Source organism: Oncorhynchus clarkii, chromosome 20 (genome assembly GCF_045791955.1).
Source record: "Oncorhynchus clarkii lewisi isolate Uvic-CL-2024 chromosome 20, UVic_Ocla_1.0, whole genome shotgun sequence".
NCBI lineage: Eukaryota > Metazoa > Chordata > Actinopteri > Salmoniformes > Salmonidae > Oncorhynchus > Oncorhynchus clarkii.
This window is the reverse complement of record NC_092166.1, coordinates 65674733-65689113: the sequence shown is the minus strand read 5'-3', so window position 1 is coordinate 65689113 and position 14381 is coordinate 65674733.

The following is a 14381-nucleotide window of genomic DNA, read 5'->3' as shown; positions in this document are numbered from 1 at the left end:
TGAAATATACCTGCTGGAGCACGTGCTACGGGTGGATAGATGATGGGTAGATGACCTGGAGCCAGTGGGTTTGGCGACAAATATGAAGTGAGGACCAGCCAACGAGAGCCTACAGGTTGCAGTGGTGGGTAGCATATGGGGCTTTGGTGACAAAACGGATGGCACTGTGATAGACTGCATCCAATTTGCTGAGTAGAGTGTTGGAGGCTATTTTGAAAATGACATCGCCGAAGTCAAGGATTGGTGGGTTGTCAGTTTTACGAGGGTATGTTTGGCAGCATGAGTCAAGGATGCTTTGTTGCGAAATAGGAAGCCGGTTCTAGATTTAATTTTGAATTGGAGATGCTAAATGTGAGTCTGGAAGGAGAGTTTACAGTCTAACCAGACACCTAGGTATTTGTAATTGTCCATACTCTAAGTCAGAACCGTCCAGAGTAGTGATGCTGGATGGTTGGGCAGGTGCAGGCAGCGATCGGTTGAAGAGGATGCATTTAGTTTAATTTGCATTTAAGAGCAGTTGGAGGCCACGGAAGGAGAGTTGTATGGCATTGATGCTCATCTGAAAGTTAGTTAACACAGTGTCCAAAGAAGGGCCAGAAGTATACAGAATGGTGTCGTCTGCGTAGAGGTGGATCAGAGAATTATGGCAGCAGGAGGAGCCAGCAGCAGGAGCAACATCGATTAATGTAGACAGAGAAAAGAGTAGGCCTGAGAATTGAACCCTGTGGCACCCCCATAGAGACTGCCAGAGGTCCGGACAACAGGCCCTCCGATTTGACACACTGAACTCTGTCTGAGAAGTAGTCGGTGAACCAGGCGAGGCAGTCATTTGAGAAACCAAGGCTGTTGAGTCTGCCGATAAGAATGTGGTGATTGACAGAGTTGAAAGCCTTGGCCAGGTGAATGAATATGGCTGCACAGTATTGTCTTTTATCGATGGCGGTTATGATATCGTTTAGGACCTTGAGCGTGTCTGAGGTGCACCCATGACTCTGAAAGCTCTGAAACCAGATTGCATAGCGGAGAAGGTACGGTGGGATTCGAAATGGTCGGTGATCTGTTTGTTAACTTGGCTTTCGAAGACCTTAGAAAGGCAGGGTAGAATAGATATAGGTCTGTAACAGTTTGGTTCTAGAGTGTCTCCCCTTTTGAAGAGGGTGATGACTGCGGCACCTTTCCAATCTTTGGGGATCTCAGACGATACGAAGGAGAGGTTGAACAGGCTAGTAATAGGGGGTGCAACAATTGCGGCAGATAACTACTGTCAACTCTTAACAGAACACGATTTAAACATGTTTTGAAGATAACATTTTCACATTGGCCCATTCCAACTGTCTCAGTCCCCAATATGTATGCTGCAATAACCTATGTGCCTAGGGGCTAGGAACTGGATGTCTTACCTGGTGTACTATGTGATCTTAGGCATGCTTCCTCTCTCTCTCTCTCTCTCTCTCTCTCTCTCTCTCTCTCACTTTCTCTCTCTCTCTCTCTCTCTTTCCCCACCAACTGTCTTCATTCGTGTTGCTAGCATATTGTTAATTCTATATAAGTTGTCAACTGTTAATTAACTTCAGTTAGTGCTAAACACGGCTGCTAGAATCTTGACTAGAACAAAAAAAATAGATCATATTACTCCAGTGGTAGCCTCTCTACTCTGGATTCCTGTTAAGGCTGGTGCTGATTTCAAGGTTTTACTGCTAGCCTATAAAGCATTACATGGGCTTGCTCCTACCTATCTTTCCGATTTGATCCTGCCATACATACCTACACGTACGCTACGTTCACAAGACGCAAGTTCCTAGAATTTCTAAGCAAACAGCTGGAGGCAGGGCTTTCTCCTATAGAGCTTCATTTTTATGAAATGGACTGCCTATCCATGTGAGAGACGCAAACTCGGTCTTGAACATTAAGTCTTTGTTGTTGTGTAGTCTGGCTCAGGAGTGTGAAGGTGACCAGAAAGGCACTGGAGCAACGAACCGCCCTTGCTGTCTCTGCCTGGCCGGTTCCCCTCTCTCCACTGGGATTCTCTGCCTCAAACCCTATTACAGGGGCTAAGTAACTGGCTTACTGGTGCTCTTCCAAAATCATCATGTACATTTGCAATTAACAAAAATTACAAAGGGAATCATATTGATCGTGTTACTTTTCTGAACGTTAAGGCATTAACACACAAAATAAGGACCAAATCAGAAAGATAGGTAGGAGCAAGCCCATGTAATGCTTTGCAGGTTAGCAGTGAAACCTTGAAATCAGCCCTTGCCTTAACAGGAAGCCAGTGTAGTGAGGCTAGCACTGGAATAATATGATCAATGTTTTGGGTTCTAGTCAGGATTCTAGCAGCCGTATTTAGCACTAACTAACTTTATTTAGTGCTTTATCCGGGTAGCCGGAAAGTAAAACATTGCAGTAGTCTAACCTAGAAGTAACAAAAGCATGGATTAATTTTTCTGCATCATTTTTGGACAGAAAGTTTCTGATTTTTGCAATGTTACGTAGATGGAAAAAAGCTGTCCTTGAAACAGTCTTGATATGTATTGCTGTCTCTCAGTTGGGTATATAATAGTTAGTATATCGGTTCAGTAATAGTGAAGTCAGTTCTGGTCCCAGAGGGGTTCTCAATGCTGTTAATGGTAACATGATAACCAAGTTACCATTAATAAATCAATTCTGTATACATTCATTCTTAATTAAATTAATAGAAAAAAATATTTATTCTTTGAATAAAACCTGAGTTAAAAAATAAGATTTGCTTGTAATGTTTTTACTTTAACTTTACATTATACCAACCCTGTACTATACAGTAGCAGATCACTCGTTAATACAGTGCATTTGGAAAGTATTCAGACCCCCTTGACCTTTTCCACATTTTGCTACGTTACAACCTTATTCTAAAATTGATTAAATTGTTTTTTTCACCTCATTAATCTACACACAGTACACCATAATGACAAAGCAAAATCTGGTCTTTAGAAATATCACATTTACATTAGTATTTAGACCCTTTACTTAGTACTTTGTTGAAGCATCTTTGGCAGTGATTACAGCCTCGAGTCTTCTCGGGTATGACACTACAAGCTTGGCACACCTGTATTTGGGGAGTTTCTCCCATTCTTTTCTGCAGATCCTCTCAAGCTCTGTTAGTTTGGATGGGGAGTGTCGCTGCATGCCGATTTTCAGGTCTCTCCAGAGATGGCTGAGCCACTCAAAGACATTCAGAGACTTGTCCCGAAGACACTCCTGTGTTGTCTTGGCTGTGTGATTAGGGTCGTTGTCCTGTTGGAAGGTAAACTTTCGCCCCAGTCTGAGGTTCTGAGCGCTCTGGAGCATGTTTTCATCAAGGATCTCTCTGTACTTTGATCTGTCCCTCGATCCTGACTGGTCTCCCAGTCCCTGCCGCTGAAAAACAGTATGATGCTGCCACCACCGTGCTTTACTGTAGGGATTGTGCCAGGTTTCCTCCAGACGTGACAATTGGCATTTAGGCCAAAGAGTTCAATCTTGGTTTCATCAGACCAGAGAATATTGTTTCTCGTGGTCTGAGAATCCTTTAGGTGCCTTTTGGCAAACTCCAAGCGGGCTGTCATGTGCCTTTTACTGAGGAGTGGCTTCCGTCTGGCCACTACCATAAAGGCCTGATTGGTGGAGTACTGCAGAGATGGTTGTCCTTCTGGAAGGTTTTCCCATCTCCACATTAGAACTCGAGCTGTTAGAGTGACCATCAGGTTCTTGGTCACCTCCCTGACCAAGGCCCTTCTCCCCTGATTGCTCAGTTTGGCCAGGCGGCCAGTTCTCGGAAGAGGTTTCGTGGTTCCAAACTTCTTCCATTTAAGAATGATGGAGACCACTGTGTTCTTGGGGAACTTCAATGCTGCAGAATTTTTTTGGTACCCTTCCTCATATCTGTGCCTGGACACAATCCTGTCTCAGAGCTCTACAGACTTCATGGCTTGGTTTTTGCTCTGACATGCACTGTCAACTGTGAGACCTTAGATAGACAGGTGTGTGGCTTTCCAAATCATATCCAATCATTTGAATTTACCACAGGTGGACTCCAATCAAGTTGTAGAAACATCTCAAGGATGATCAATGGAAACAGGATGCACCTGATCTCAATTTCGAGTCTCATAACAAAGGGTCTGAATACTTCTGTAAATAAGGTATTTTTGTTTTTTATTTTTAATACATTTGCTAAAATTTCTAAAAACATGTTTTCGCTTGGTCATTATAGGTTATTGGGCGTAGAATTAGGAGGGAAAAAATTATTTAATCAATTTTAGAATAAGGCTGTAACATAACAAAATGTGGAAAAGGGGAAGGAGTCTGAATACTTTCTGAATGCACTGTACAGACTACACCCTTCCCTTATTTCAACCAACATTTCTGTCCATAACTTTTGAATCAAGTAATAATTAAACAGATAGATGTGCTGCCTGTCCAATTGATGTAAACTTTCCAAATATATATATATTTTTTAAATAAAGACCTTCACAGTATGTCTGTTGTTATAACAACGTAATAACAGTATAATGTTATTCGTGTCTATAACAGTCAACAACAGCGATAATAACAGTTTATAGCAGTGTAACATAACTGTTTATAACAATGTGCAGCACATCTACCAATGCAAGGATGCATTTCAAGATCATACACTTTTTTGTTTCTGACTCTTTAGACCCCAGACTTGGATCAGCATGGGGACATTGCCATCTACTGGAATGAAAATTAAACTATTATTCCAGATATGATTTAATATATAGAATATTGAACTATCAATCATTAATTCCTTTTCTACTCATCAATATTTAACATGGTTGTATAATTAACATGTTGATGTCCGCTCATTAACATAACGCTGATTACGTTTTTGAACATGTACTGATTGCATTTTTTTATTTAATTTACCCAACTTGGCAGAGTACCTATATAACCACTAGAACGCAAACATATGCCTCAATACCTCCTAAAATAGCATGAACCTGAGAGGGTAGGATCAGAGAAACAGAACGAATCTTGAAACATGCAAAATACAAAACTTTTTGTGATATTGTGTTCAAGTAAACGAATGACTTTTATTTTTGCGCGATTTGGACCTGTTCGTAACGCTAAATGCTGCTGATTTCACGGAGCTTTGTTCTCAAATGTTTAGCAAACCTCAGCTCTCGCGAGATTCGGTTCAACTCCGTCACACAAAGGTCAGAGGTTGCATCCATCACCCAATGGTTGCGAGCAACGTCATCGACTTTGAAATAAACTGACAGATTCAATGAGCACATTCCTATGCATATGCCGCGTTCAAAACAACTGGGAACTCGAGAAATCTCGGACTTCCAACCTCAGTTAATTTAAGACAACTGGGAATTAAGGAAAAAATGAGTTCCGACTGGAAAAAACTGTAATTCAACTCGAAATACCAAATAGGAAACTCTGGCATTGTTCTAGAGCTCAGACTTTCAAACTTTTCAAAGATCACTGACTTCATTATTTGACTCCCCAAAGAATCGTAGTTCCCAGCTGTCTTGAAAGAACCATTAGAACTTACAACTCCTGGATAGGTATTTTAAGTATCAGCTAACCACATCCTGTGTTACGTCTGTAGAACGCGCCCAATGGCTGTGTCTAGAGCATCAAAATCGTGATGTATCATGGGTCAATTGTGGCTGACTGATCTACAAATCATAATGAGTCTTTATTTATGATGCAAGGTGATTTGTAGATCACTCAAGGTCATTTGTAGGTAATTCAAGGTGATTTGTAGATCACTCAGTCTGGCAGTTGCCTGCACTGTGGGCTGCAATGTCGAACAAGACTGTTGAATGTATGAATGGGCAAAGCCATCGATCACCGTGACACCATTCATTCCTACATTACGTGACCAAAGTATGTGGATACCTGCTCGTCGAACATCTCATTCCAAAAATCATGGGAATTAAAACCTCTTGAGGATCGTACCCTTTTTTTTCTCACATTTTTGTATAAAATGACATACCCAAATCTAACTGCCTGTAACTCAGGGCCTGAAGTAAGGCTTAGCATATTATTCATACGATTTGAAAGGAAACACTTTGAAGTTTGTGGAAATGTGAAATGAATGTAGGAGAATATAGACAGAGACAGCAGGGGTTCAAACTATAGAACCCAGTTCCTACATTTGAATATAAAAATGTAATTCTTTTTTACATTTTATGTATTTATTTCATTTTATTTCACCTTTATTTAACCAGGTAGGCCAGTTGAGACCAAGTTCTCATTTACAACTGTGACCTGGCCAAGATAAAACAAAGCAGTGCGACAAAAACAACACAGAGTTACACATAAACAAACGTACAGTCAATAACACAATGGAAAAATCTATATACAGTGTGTGCAAATGTAGAAGAGTAGGGAGGTAAGGCAATAAATAGGCCATAGAGGTGAAATAATTACAATATAGCATTAACACTGGAGTGATGATGTGCAAGTAGAGATTCTGGGGTGCAAAAGAGCAAGAGGATAAATAACAATATGGGGATGAGGTAGTTGGGTGTGCTATTTACAGATTGGCTGTGTACAGGTACAGTGATAAGCTCCTCTGACAGCTGATGCTTAACGTTAGAACAAACAAACAAAACTATGCTACCTTTTATCTCTGGGACCCTCAGGATGACAAATCAGAGCAAGATTTCTGAATGTAAGAACATTATTTTCCTTCAGAGGTGAATCTATCAAACCAGTTGCCGTGATAAAAGTGTTTTGTTGTTGTGCACTCTCCTCAAACAATAACATGGTATTTTTTCACTGTAATAGCTACTGTAAATTGGAAAGTGCAGTTAGATTAACAAGAATGTAAGCTTTCTGCCCATAAATCAAATCAAGTCAAATTTCAAAACAATATTGAAGCATATAAGACATGGCTATGTCCTGGAAAGTTGGCTGAAACTTGCAACGTCCCTCTAGTCACTGTCATGACGTTGGCCTGGGGGTAGGTTTATGACAGTCAGAAATAACTCTTCCCCCTTTTTCCTCTCTCTACTCTACTGATGTGAAATTTGAAAACCCCTTGGTTAACATAGAGATTCTGGGAACATCAGAAGGTGGGGGGAAATTAACTATATTCGGGTAATCCGACCAAATGAATATGATGTCAGTTCGGTTGTCATCTGGGACATTCTCATCAATGATAGGATGACATAAACTCTACCGTGGAAAGTCTGCACATTGTAGTTATCGGAGTCACATGGAATTGTTGTTCAATTGAAATGCTTGAATATAAAATTATTGGTGAAGAGATTAAATGTAATTTTAGCTTCCAAATGAGAGATTTGGGTTTTCATAAGGTTAGGGCTCTGCTCGATCAGTGGCCCGCCCCTGTGAAGAGACATGGGTTATAAAACTTTTCAGAAACACCCTTCTCGCTCCACTATAAGCCTTGACGAAAATGTAACCTCCTGTTCCAAGTACGTGAGGTCTGCAGCCTCTGCGTTAAAAGGACTAACATGTCACCTACAGAACTAAGCCAACCTCAACGTGAGCTTTGGTTGCGAATGGTATGAACTTTGAACTCTTATTCACTACAGAAGTGATACCTCATAGCCGTTGAGTTAGCAACAGCAAACTCGGGCTAGGATAGAACAGACAGAGTATCCCGTCTACTACACAACAACGTTACTACAACTTATCCAATAGACCACCAGAGACATTCTTCAAAGGACTCGGTTTGGCAACACGGCCTTCCATCTACCACCAACTTACCGAAGCACAGCTCAGAGTAAATATTTATTGCATTTTCCCTTTCCAAATGGGCGGTAATTTAGAATGCATAAGATGCTGTATTTACGATAGCACAGCTTCTCCCTTTGTCCCGCAGTCTTTCCGCTCTTTCACTCAAATCCAGCCCCTTTTATTTTGTGTAACCAACTGTCATATCTGTTCCGCCCGCTAGGGACGTTTTCCTTTATGACATAATTTGTAATCAAGGTATGATTCATTCTTTGTATATGTAATTCTGTGTGATTAGTTAGGTATTTAGTAAATAAATAATTAAACACAATTTTGTATTGCTGATTCAACTTGTTAGCCAGGGTTCGTGAAGATCATTATTCCTCCTCCACCAAACTTTACAGTTTGCACTATGCATTGGGGCCTTTCAGAACAGGTATATATATATATATATATATATACTGAGATCATGTGACAGATCATGTGACACTTAGATTGCACACAGGTGGACTTTATTTAACTAATTATGTGACTTCTGAAGGTAATTGGTTGCACCAGATCTTATTTAGGGGCTTCCATAGTAAAGGGGGTGAATACATATGCACGCACCACTTTTCCGTTTTTTATTTTTTTATTTCATGAAACAAGTTTTTTTTTTCATTTCACTTCACCAATTTGGACTATTTTGTGAATGTCCATTACATGAAATCCAAATAAAAATCCATTTAAATTACAGGTTGTAATGCAACAAAATAGTAAAAACACCAAGGGGGATGAATACTTTTGAAGGCACTGTATGTGAATTTGGTCGGGTCGCCCAAAAAGTTACATATTGCAGCTTCAAGTCCTTATTGATTTGGACACCGAGGAACTTGAAGCTCTGGACCCGCTCTACTGCAACCTTGTCGATGTGGATGGGGGCCTGCTCCCCCCTCATTTCCCGTAGTCCACGACCAACTCCTTGGTCTTACTAACATTGAGGGAGAGGCTGTTGTCCTGGCACCACACTTCCAGGTCACTGGCCTCCTCCCTGTAGGCTGTCTTCGTCACCGGGGATCAGGCCTACCAGGTTGTCGTCAGCAAACTTGATGATGGTGTTGGAATCGTGCGTGGCCATGCAGTCATGGGTGAACAGGGAGTACAGGCGGGGACTAAGCACACACCCCTGTGGGGCCCCTGTGTTGAGGGTCAGCGTGGCGGAAGTGATGTTGCCTACCCTCACCACCTGGGATGATGAAGTTGATGTGTGCCATAACCAGCACTTCATGATTACAGATGTGAGTGCAACAGGGCGGTAGTCATTGTGACAGGTAGCATTAGAGTTCTTGGGAACAGGAATGATGTTGGTCAGCTTGAGATGTAGGGATTACAGACTGGGACAAGAAGAGCTTGAAAATGACAGTGAATATACCTGCCAGCTGTTCTGCGCATGCTCAAAGAACACGCTCTGGAATTCCGTCCGGCTCAGCTGCTTTGCAAGTGTTGACCTGATTAACTCACGTTGGCCACCCAGCGAGACCACCCAGTCCCCTGGATCGGTTGGGAACCTCATGCATGGCTTGGTGTTGTTTTTGTCGAAGCGTTCATAAAATGCATTGAGTTTGTCTGGTAAAGAAGCACCGTTATGCATATTACGGCTGGGTCATCCTTTGTAATCTATAATTTACTGTAGCCCCTGCCACATGCGACGGGTGTCTGAGCCTGTGTAATAGGATTCCACCTTGTTCCTATATATTTAACTCTTGCTTGTTTGATGGCTCTGCGGAGGTCGTAGCAGAACTTCTTGCACTTGTTCGTGTCCTCAGCCATAGCCTCGGGGTTGGCTGCGATAGCCCTGTGTGCGGTAGCCCTGTCCTTTAGCTTAGCACCAACCTTAGTGTTAATCCAGGGCTTTTGATTGGGGAAGCAGCAAACCTTCACTGTGGGGACAACGTCAGAGATGCATTTCCTATCGAAAGCCAGTGACAGAGGTGGTTAGCTCATCGATGCTATCGGTGGAGTCCCGGAACAAAGTCCATTCAGCACTAGCTAAGCAGTCCTATAGCATAGTCTCCAATTCCTTATACTTACCCTTGTCATAAAGAGTTTCATTTTAAAGATAACATATACACTTAGATACTCACTTGGTGAAAGCTGCAGGACTGAAAGCCATTGAATACAACAACCATGTGTCTGTTGCTAACAAATAAGAGTCATGGGTGGTAACTACAATACACTGCCCGAATGTTAAGCAAATCCAGAATCCAATTGCAGCTGGTTGCCTAACAAGTAAATGCAATTATTTTGGCCTTCTACCCATTTGTTCCCAAAAAATTCCCAGACATGCCACTATGCAAATCTAATGCCATTAGAAACCCTTACATGCAAAACATGCTGATTTTTATTTATTATTTGAGTGAAAAGAATTTGAAAAAGTAAGCTGTTTTATTTTCAGCCACAATTGTGACCGATGAGAATAAGCGCTCTGCCTATAATTACCAATCATTTATGCCTATTCCCCAGCCACAACATGTACAGTTGAAGTCAGAAGTTTACATACACCTTAGCCAAATACATTTAAACTCAGTTTTTCACAATTCCTGACATTTAATCCTAGTAAAAAACTGTCTTAGGTCAGTTAGGATCACCACTTTCTTTTAAGAATGTGAAATGCCAGAATAATAGTAGAGAGAATTATTTATTTCAGCTTTTATTTCTTTCATCACATTCCCAGTGGGTTAGAAGTTTACATACACTCAATTAGTATTTGGTAGCATTGCCTTTAAATTGTTTAGCTTGGGTCAAACATTTCAGGTAGCCTTCCACAAGCTTCCCAGAATAAGTTGGGTGAATTTTGGCCCATTCCTCCTGACAGAGTTGGTGTAACGGAGTCAGGTTTGTATGCCTCCTTGCTCGCACACACTTTTTCAGTTCTGCCTACAAATTTTCTATAGGATTGAGGTCAGGGTTTGTGATGGCCACTCCAATACCTTGACTTGGTTGTCCTTAAGCCATTTTGCCACAACTTTGGAAGTATGCTTGGAGTCATTGTCCAGTCCCTCCTGCAGCAAAGCACCCCCACAACATGATGCTGCCACCCCCGTGCTTCACGGTTGGGATGGTGTTCTTCGGCTTGCAAGCCTCCCCCTTTTTCCTCCAAACAAAATGATGGTCGTTATGGCCAAATAGTTCTATTTTTGTTTCATCGGACCAGAGGACATTTCTCCAAAAAGTACGATCTTTGTCCCCATGTGCAGTTGCAAACCGTAGTCTGGCTTTTTTATGGTGGTTTTGGAGCAGTGGCTTCTTCCTTGCTGAGCGGCCTTTCAGGTTATGTCGATATAGGACTCGTTATACTGTGTATATAGATACTTTTGTACCTGTTTCCTCCAACATCTTCACAAGGTCCTTTGCTGTTGTTCTGGGATTGATTTGCACTTTTTGCACCAAGGTATGTTCATCTCTAGGAGACAGAACGCGTCTCCTTCCTGAGCGGTATGACAGCTGTGTGGTGTTTATACTTGCGTACTATTGTTTGTACAGATGAACATGGTACCTTCAGGCGTTTGGAAATTGCTCCCAAGGATGAACCAGACTTGTGGAGGTCTACAATTTATTTTCTGAGGTCTTGGCTGATTTCTTTTGATTTTCCCATGATGTCAAGCAAAGAGGCACTGAGTTTGAAGGTAGGCCTCGAAATACATCCACAGGTACACCTCCAATTGACTCAAATGATGTCAATTAGCCTATCAGAAGCTTCGAAAGCCATGACATCATTTTCTGGAATTTTCCAAGCTGTTTAAAGGCACAGTCAATTTAGTGTATGCAAACTTGTGACCCACTGGAATTGTGATACAGTGAATTATAAGTGAAATAATCTGTCTGTAAACAATTGTTGGAAAAATGACTTGTGTCATGCACAAAGTAGATGTCTTAACCGACTTGACAACACTATAGTTTGTAACAAGAAATTTGTGGTTGAAAAACGAGTTTTAATGACTCCAACCTAAGTGTATGTAAACTTTCGACTTCAACTGTATATATACCTCAGCCCAATGACTCACACATCCCTGTTACCCCAATGCCCTATCCAACACCCACATGCCAATACCCCAATATTGATCCAATCAAGTCCCAATACACCTATATCCTTGCCCCATTTGTTACCAATAGACTCCAGTTCCTTTGCCAAAACACCTCAGCCCTGTTACGTGCTGATCTTAGCCCTGATACCCAGTTTGTCAAGGTATTCCCCCAAGTCACCAACATTTACCTATATCCAGCTATCCCCCTGCACACATAGTTACTATAAACAGCATTGCATAGCTTTCTACCTTACAAAATATAGTTTTAAGCACTACCAAGGGACTCATGACTCAAGTATAAAGGACTCAGAATTAGACTTGAATGCTAGGCACTCGGGACTCAACTTGAAGTTTAGTGACTTGACTATGTCACTGCCAGAAAGGATTTGAAGGGGCTATAGACGTCCATTTAGACCCATTACCTGAATGAGCCTGGTAAATCTCTACATCCCATAACTCATATAAACCAGGTTTATTCATGGGCATAAAGCTTGATACTCATATAAAGCAGGTCTACCCCAGTGTCCAAGCCTCCTCATTCATACAAACCATGCATGTCTACACCTGCACTTCAGCCCTAATATACCCATACGAACAAGGTTAACACCTATGAGCTGTGGCTGTAAGTGAGGACTTGGTGGACTGTATATTCTTTAGGTTAGGTTTTACTTCATGTGTTTGTTCCAGTGTGCTGGTAAGGGTACAAATGACAGACAGGTAGGATTCCAGTTGAGGTGGTTTAATAACGTTGAAGATGGATAAGCATGGAACAGCACTGCACAGTATATGTAGTATGGATGGGCTAAGGCAATTAGTGGCCTGGCAACTTGTTTCAAACAAAGTGTGTGTGTGGTATATCAACAAGGATGCACACTGGCCTTGGCTAACACAATGAAAGCTAACTGGTGAGAAAACACAAGGATGGACAGAACTTTCTCTCACTTAACATCTCTCAAGCTGATCTTTTCTGAGCTGGAGATTGCCCAGCATGCTCTGCTCCACTTCACTGGTGGGCGGAACTACAGCTCTGATATGATGAACTAACATTACTGATAAGATTAACTACAAATACTTCACAGCCTTTTGTACAGTGGCCATGTCCAATATTCTGATAAAAACACATCTGCGCTTGTAACTATTTAGCAAAACTCACATAAACCAAGTCTACCCTTGTTCAAGAGACACTGAACAAAGCTATTGACATCAACTATTAATGTTATTATATTACAGGTTATTGCGTTTAGGGGTCTATACATCACCAATTCCCCTTGAAATAACAAAATTAAACGTTTTACAGTCAAAAATGTAATATATATATTTTACAAATTAATCTCTGATTTAAGCATAGGTTAAGGCTAATGTATCAAGTATCCATAACCGAACAATCTTAATCTACTGAAAAAAATGATCTACTATGATTAAATTTATATAATAGATTAGAGTCACTATTGTCCCATTGGTCACAATTGGGACCAGAAAGATATTTTCATATACCACAAGCATCATGAATTCAATGTATTGAATATGAAAGCACATATGTAAACTAGAGCCTTTAAACATTATGTTATAAAGGAAAATATTGTTAAACGTCAACAATGTATTGATTTTAAAGCTGTTGAATGGAGACTTCTGGTGCCAAATCTGTCTGTAAAAGACCATTTTGAAGAAAGCATATGAATCTTCTCTAAATGACACGTTGATAATGCATACAGTACATACGTTTTGTGCTGTGGCCAATGGGATTAAATGGGTTAATGACAACAAAAATGGAGGTAAAGTGCACAGATATGCAAAGTGCTGGCACTGGCAGGAAATTAGCATGTTATTTCATTAACGAAAATGTTTTATAAGTACTTCATTAAGGTCGGACATGTGGGGACCATACGTACGAACTCTTGCTTAAACCTCAAGTGTAAACCGTTTGGAACAAAAATGCTAGGTGTTTTTCTCATTAGAAAACGTCACAATAAACCCACCGGGCTACGAGTCACTAATTTCTGGGAACAATTAACGAATCAACCGATGAACGATGTTGACGTAGTTGTTCAACATGATATGATGGAATCGAACACTTTTTCATGAAAGCAATAATTTCACACTATGGGCAATGTATTAAAACTTTTACTTTATTATCACCTGGTCTATTTAGAGGGAATTATTGTCTTATTCCGCCTTAAAAGGAAAAACCCAACCAAAACCACCCATTCCTATAATTTTCAGTGTTACATTGCACTAATATGTGAGAACAACATGTTTTTGTTTACAACCGTTTTATTTTGTCGTCATAATGTTGGTAACATGAAAATCGTAGTGGAAATCTGTTGCAGCTCAAATCGACTACAAAACCGACAATGCAGTGCTCTCTATGGGCTGGCTGGCTAGCTAAGTAGCTACCCACAATAATCCTAAATCAATATCAGCATCTGATGTAGCTGTAGTTAGCTGTAAAATCTCCTAAACAAACGGCCCTATCAATTTAGTCACAATGTTCAACATGCCGTCTGACATTCACAACAGCACCATGCATGTAACATGAACTGAAGAGGCAAACAAATAGGAGAAATGTGTTAGAGACCCTCCAAGAATATTGCAAAAATATGATATGATAAAATGGCTCATTCG